We start from the raw sequence: 7,472 nt of genomic DNA on the forward strand, positions 1-7,472 counted from the left end.
AAATGGTAACTCTTTGGAAAGATGTTACTGTATTCTGCAAGAGAAGTGTGTATAGCTTGGGTCTTGGTGATCTTGATATAAAAGGACATGGGCTAGGCACAAAAAAAGAACTGTGCGCTTTTTTACACTGTTCTGAACAGAATCTTTTGGATAAATAGGGCCACAGGTATATTTAAAAAGAAGGAGGGGTTAATATTGTAATGAAATGCTTTCAATAACAGAAACTTGTTAAAAATTAATGGCTTTGATCTTTGACCCAGGCACTTGAGATGCCATTGTTTCAGTAACTCCAGCTTCTCCTTAGTCTGAAACTTTGTGAGTCAGTGACAGTGTCTAACACTAACTTGGAAAATCCATTATTAGAGGTAAGAAGTGCAAGATGCTTCCTCAGTCTCTGTGTTCTCTACCAGAATACCAAGCAACACTTCCCGTTGCAGTCAGCAAGGTTTTATTTTTGTGATCTGCGCAGCAGTTCCCCAAAAGCAAGATTAGCTATCATGGAATAACAACAGTGACGCACAATCTGACAACAGGCAGCCTCCAGGTGAAGAGTTTGTATCGTTACAGTCTCCCCCACTAATCAGTTCTCTACAGTACCAAGATATAAGGGAAGCTAAGGAGGAATATGTAAACCAGCATGGAGATAGATATGCAGTAGAAAAAAATATCCAATAAGAGGTAGAAAAAAATACTGGAAACTGCTTTGGGGAGAGAATAAATTTGTTAAAGAGCATTTACTGTTAATGGCCTGTGTCTTTCATGACACTAACAGGTGGTGAATTACTTTTGTTTTAATTGAGACATATGTCACAGCAATATCTTGTCCTTCCGCTGATTTAAAGCTATTGTTCAAGTCCTTGTTGCAATCAGTTCTCAAACAATGCTCTCTTTGTCAGCAATACAGAAGTAGAATGATTTTGATTTCTTCTCTTGAAAGATTTATACCCTGGAGAATCCACAGTTGCCCTCTGTACTTGCAGATGGTCAGTTAAATACTCCCATCTGGTTATACTTAGTTTTTTCTAAAAACAAAGCTAAATAAAAGCCTACAAACAAACAAAACAAAAAAGAAAGGAAAAAAACCAAACGAAGAAAAAATCCAAACCCACCAACCAACAACAAGTTATTGCACGAGCAGCAGAACTAATAAAGCTCCATTTCGTAGAGTTTGTGCCCTGTGTCTTTATACTGCAGTAATCCAAGCATCACCTCTTTGTCCCGTGCGGTCTCATCTCCTCCTTCCATTTCCCCTGCAAGTTCATTTCCTTCTCTCTCCCTGCAGCACTTAGTGCCATTTGCCCTGGGGGATTTTTTCCTTGTTTTGTCCCTTCAGCTGCCTCTCTCCCTTGGATAAGTTGCAGCTACCTTGGAGCAGCTCATATGCTGATTAGGTCACATTGCTATTTTGCTTATTCCATGAAGGACTCCACAGCATTTCACAAATATTAATTAGTTGATCCTTGACAATAACCCTGCTCCATATATAGTGCTATTATTCCTATTACACGGATGGGAAAGTTGGTCCAGTTTATCCTCGTTTGGTCAAAGTTTGGTCAAGTTTATCCTTTGCTAATTCTCTGTTTCACTTCTCCTTGACTGACCATTAATTTGTTCTTTTCTGGCTGCAGTTTTTGTTCAGAGCAGCTGTTGTTGTCTCATTGACAGGCGTTGTCAGAGTGTAGCCAACTCTCATTATTCTATCGCAAGCCTTGTGATATTTGATAGCTCCCTTGCAACCACAGTTCCTGGGTTCAGGTGATGAGGATTACTTGAGAAATTCACCTTATTATAACAAGTTTACGGCTCAATAAGCTAGAAAGCTGAAAAATGACGGCAGGACTGATAATGTTCAAAACAGGGTGAAAATAAAAGCACGTGTACTTTTTAAACATACAACTGTTAAAAGGCATTTGTACCTTGTGATGTCAAGGGCTCTGTCTCAGGTTCATAATTTAAGATACTGGTATGTGTAAGACTGCAGAAGCTACAGTCCATTTCCCACTTTGGAAAGGAGGCAGAAAGCCAATCACTCAGTGAAGGCTAACATTTTCTGACCACAGCTTCAAACTCTGCTAAAGCACCTAGGAAAGAATATGTAAGTGGAATTATAAACACGTGTGAAGTGCTCTAATGCAGATAACAGTGAGCTTTTCACTCCTGTAGTTTCTGGATGTGATTCTTCCTTCCTTTTTTTTCTTTCAAGAAGATGCTATGAAAGCAGGATAGGATTTTCTTTTGGCATCCGGAAGGTATTTGGAACTAGATTCAAGACAATAATGTTTACCGAAAGATTGTTACCATGAGTTTGCAATAACTCTGGTTACTTCATGCATTATTAAAAAGAGCATTTTGTAGCACTATTAAAATAGTAAACATTCTACTTTGTCTTTAGGCATTCATACAGAAAAACAAATTTAATCTGGCATAGTTGGAAGATAAATTTAAATTTGTGCTTACTGGAGTTCAGCTAACACTAAGTAAAAACCATTTCTTTACCTGAAACTAGCAATATTTTATATAGACCTTTCCTTCCAGCAAGGTTCTTTGCCATTTTATAAGTAATTAAAAACAATTATGTTAATAGCTGTGATCAGAACAATTAATGAAAAATGCAAATGGCTACTCCAGATGCCAATACGCTAATAGAATGCCATAGAGTATTTATAGAATAGAAAATTATTCCACCCACATTTTCACTATGTGCTATTACATCCATCAGATGTAATAACTGTAACACCTTTTTTTGTTGATGATTGTGATCATCTTCAGTAATAGCAGAAAGCATCTCAGAAGTAATGGGTGCACAGTAAGCAAGTTAACAGGGACTGTTGTGTATAAATTGGAACACTGATAATCAAGAGAGGTGTGTGGGAGGTAGGGGCAAATGCACAGAGCCTGCTAAGTGTATGGAGGCTTCAAGAGCATGGAGTATTTAGCTTGGTAAAATGAAAGTGTAAAGGAGATATTCTGTGCAAATAATTACAGAAAAAGGGCAAGCATCATTGTTCTTCCAGCTAGAAGTACACTAAGGTCAGACATAAACAAAAGAGAAAATAGCATCCTAATCATTAAGCCAGTTCTTAAACTGTAGTTAGTAACTCCCAAGAGGGCTAGCAAAGGGCTCAAGGTTGGAATGTGAAAGATCAGATTTTTAATCATATATTTCAATATTAATTCTATATGTACGTTCAGTACATTATCAAAAGAAAATCCGCACAAAAATCCCCACATTATGCAGATTTACTACTGGCAGCAGCTGAGTTCCTCCGTGACAAAGGAGCAGAATTATGTGTAATTATCAGCTGTATCAGTGTAGGAGTGGCTAATCACCTTTAGCCAAAACAAGTAAATGTACAGTGAAGCTGATGGTGACAATATAAGGAGTTGCTTGTGCCTGGGTGACTGGTTTGGACTCAAGAGAGGTTACACAGAGACAAAAATGTGGTAACACAAGAAGTTTGAGAAAACACTGAATGGTGATACCAGCTGAATAACTGAATACTGGATACATTGAATAATAAAACCAGTTGATTGAGAAGTTGCTCTGTTAGTAAGGGAAGAAAGGGACCGTAATTGCTTTTGAAATGAAGTCTGATAAATCTGAAGTTTGATAATTGTATTATTTGGTATTTTCAAGAAGATGGTCATAGTTACAAAACAGCTTCCTTGGAAGTTCCTGATGATTTCTGTAGGGGCAGTAGTGCAGTATTCACTGACATAAAAAGTAGAATGCCACGTTAATCAAATAAGCAGCTGAATGACAGAATTTGTTCAGTATTTCAGATTTCATGTTGCAGTCTAATGATGGAAAAAAGGCCATTTGTTTCAGTCCAGTGTCAATCCACTTGCATCAAGGAACACTTTGAATTGGCAACAAATCTGTAAGTACCATAACTGTAATGAAAATTTCCACCTATGTGTGACATGCTGAGCCCCATCACAATTCTTAGTCTATAGAGTTTTTGTCTTTTCATTTCTCTCAAAGGCAGGCTGCCGTTTTTCCCATTCCTTTCCCCATGATATGCCTCACTGGCAATGCATCTCAGTACAGTCACCTGTACTGGCACTTCTGCAATTCCACAGTGAGCCCTTCGAAGAAGTTTGTCTGCACTGTCATTTTTGGAAGGTGATTGGTTGCTTAGACACTAATTTGATTGACTTTAACTCCCCTGGAACTAGGCTCAGGCTTGTATTTTCAGAAGGGGTTTTGTGGATAAAGAGATGAACTAACTACAGAAATAAAAAGGTTGGTTGTTAGGGCTAGAATCACGGGGTAGCTGAAGAGACCATAAAACGAGACAGAAGCATGACTCTGAGATGCCATGTAACATGATCCTTTTGGAAGGAATGAACAAGGGAGTAACTGGGTCAACTGAGGAGGTAACACAGATTACTTTGGTCCGTAACTTTTCGATCAAAAGCGCAGTGTAGATGCTGTGGATGGGGTAACCAATTAACTTCACAATCTTGATTTTCAATTTAGGCTCTTGGATTTGCAATGCTATCACAAAAGGAACTGGAGATTTTAATCCTCTTTAACATCTATTTTCAGTTATTTGTTAAAATTTTGCTCCAGTCCTCATCAGCTTTTTTTCTTTTCATGTAATGAATGCATTATGTGAGAAACAGGAGACCTACACCCTACTGAAGGGGAATATTTTTCATTTTTCACCTCAAAGCCCTTTACAAACTCTCATTAATTTAAATTCCTTCCACACCCCTGCTGAATAACCCAACACAAATGGAATGTCACACTCAAGATCCCTCTGTGTATCACTTGGTCCGCTGAGCATAGGAGCAAGCCAGATCCCACTGTGCATTAAAAGTTCAGTGAAGGATTCCTGGCAACCCCATGTGCAGAATCATCACAGCACATTTATTCTTTACAGAGAGCCATCATCCAGACAGATGCTGCAGAGAAATGTCAGAAACAAAACACGGCTCTCCCAGGGAAGATACCAGGATCCTGACTGTGGGAGCTTGGGGACTGAAAATGGTTGGGGTTTGGCATGGTACTTTCCACTCTGAAAAACAAAGTGATGTTTATCTGTTCTCCACTCCTCTGACTTCTAATGAGCCCTCCCTTTCAAGCTCCCTTCCCCAGCAACTTTTGAATTGGTTCCCACTGAAGCTGTTTTCCCTGTCTTGCTTTACCTCCAAGCCAGGCAAAGTGGGAAGGAAACAAACAGTCTAGCATGGTGTAGAAAGATTTCCAGAGTACATCAGTGGGTGGAGTACCAGTCTGGGACCTTCATGGTGTTTTGGATCTTCGTGTTAAGCTGTGCATTGCTACTTGTGTTCACCCACCTTGAGTACCTGGTGTTTCTGGAGCAGAACCAGATGTGGTGCTTGCCCTACAGCCTAGGAGAAATTGGAGTCTGGGTCCTACAACTTGCAGTTTGATCAGGGAAAAGCAGTTTAGGCTGGCTTTTTGAGAGGACAGAGCAGGGCAGTAAGGGGAGCACATGCAGTCTGAAATGTGGAGCTGCAGGTCTCCCCCACATCTGCTTGGCTTTTAGCTCCAGTTTCCAAACCAGAAATCACCCCACAAATTGTGCACCTTTATCTGCTGGAGACAGCCATTATTAAGAAATCCTTTTGTGAGCAACATGCAAAGGCTCTACAACCTTTAACTGCTCATCAGGTCTCAGTTTTGGAAAATCATGTATCAAATGTTGTGAGGTAGGATGGACTTCTGCATCAGGCTCAGCATGCCTAGGGAATGATTCAATGGAGACAAACTGAAACATGATTGCTTTGAAATGTGGAGCTAAAGAAGGATCGTGGGAATGTGCTAATCAAGGTAAAGTTATGAATAAAAACATTACTGAAATTTTGAATCAACCTGTCATGTGATTTATTCAGGAAAAAATATGTACCAAATTCTGAATGTGTTACTTGGCCACAAATAGAGCAGAGTTCAAGTAAGTTCACAGCTACCACTCCCTTATGAATGACACTTTCCATATGTGTTTCCATATGTGTTCTGTATGTGGACATGGGTTTCAACACGTGGTGTTTCTTCCCCATTCCTTCCAGGTTGATGCAGAGATTTGCCCTCCATGTAAATCACTGGTAAGATTAAGGCATTCAGCTCACTCACTGTAAATGCCTAGCTTCCTTCATCCAATAATGCCTTTTAGGATTTGGCTTCCTGTCTTTACTTTGGTTGATATCCTCTCTGAAATCTGTTGCCAATGCACTTCCTTATCTAAGAGCTGTTCAGGCTTGTAACAATGCTCATGCTTGGAAAAGTTTCATGGTACCTAGGCTGAATGCATATTAAATTATATAGATTTTTCTCTGCATATATATCAGGCACTGTAAATTCTAGATTTTTCATGGTGACAGGATGGAGTACAGACACATTTTTCTAAATATAACACTTTACTCCAAAAGATTTCATGTGGAGACGGGGCCTGTCTGTCAGAACATGTCCTGCCAAGTAGCTCTGCAAGCAGAACCTGATAGTGTATTTAATCCTCCATATCCATTCTTGTGATCCATAAATATTAAACTTGCTTTAAAGTGATGACTGAAAGGGCTTGAGTTTTCCAAGACAACATTAGTACAACTGTGAAGTTAGTCAGAGGATCAAGTATGTTTTTATACGCTGCTTTAAGTAATCATCCCTCCCCTAAATTAAATAAGTGCTTCGTTCATTCAAAACGAAAATTTCTGCAGTAGGGCAACTCCTCGCTGAGACAAGTTTTGAACTGTCCCTGCATGTTTAGCTTGGAGGAAGGAGGCCCTCTCTTGACTCACTGCAATCAGCTTCCCATGGCGATTCCTGTCTGCTCCGGTACTGGAGATGCACAAACACACTGAGTCACTCTGCCAGCTCGGGAACCCGCTCACCATTCCCTTCGTTCTCAGGCACCTCGCAGCCGATGCAACCTGTGGCACTGTAAGGACTCCTCGTAGACAATCCGCGCTTTATTTATCTGGGGGAAATCTCTGGCACACAAATTGGAGATTATGGCATCATAATACGAAGAAACCCCAAACCTGCGCAGCCTCTTCGCCTGTGGTGTTGGCATGCTTCTCCCACCCCGCTTCCCTGCCCGGGAATCCGGGATCGCCGGTCGGGCAGCCGTGACTGACACAGCAGCGGCAGCAGGCTCACACTGCCGCGAATTTAAATGTTGGTGCACTACTTTAATGTCGTAAACCACCCTGCTGGCTGCTTATGTTTCACATTTCCAAACTCAACTCCTTACGGATGGCGGGCCAGCTGCTCGCCGCAGGACTGGCTCCTCGGGATCCCTGACGGACGCCCGGCTCGCCTTCCCTCCCCGGCATCCCCGCTGCCAAACCCCTCCCGCCGCACCTCACAGAACCGCAGAGCGGCTCACGTTGGGAGGGACCACCGGGGGCATCTGGTCCAACCTCCCTGCTCAGACAGGGCCATCCCAGAGCACACGGCACGGGGTTGTGTCCAGACAGTTCTTCAATATTTCTAGTGGGGGAGA

General features: G+C 41.3%; 1 long non-coding RNA gene across 1 annotated transcript; it reads right to left on the minus strand.

Annotated features, from left to right (window-relative positions):
* Positions 1-5,840: 5,840 nt before the first annotated feature.
* LOC125321711 lies at positions 5,841-7,449 on the minus strand. Its single transcript, XR_007201655.1, has 2 exons — positions 7,331-7,449; positions 5,841-6,957 (listed from the first exon to the last, which is right to left on the minus strand). It is a non-coding gene; the product is annotated as an uncharacterized LOC125321711 (long non-coding RNA).
* Between the last annotated feature and the right edge of the window lie 23 nt (positions 7,450-7,472).

Source organism: Corvus hawaiiensis, chromosome 2, assembly GCF_020740725.1.
Source record: "Corvus hawaiiensis isolate bCorHaw1 chromosome 2, bCorHaw1.pri.cur, whole genome shotgun sequence".
Taxonomy (NCBI): Eukaryota; Metazoa; Chordata; class Aves; order Passeriformes; family Corvidae; genus Corvus; species Corvus hawaiiensis.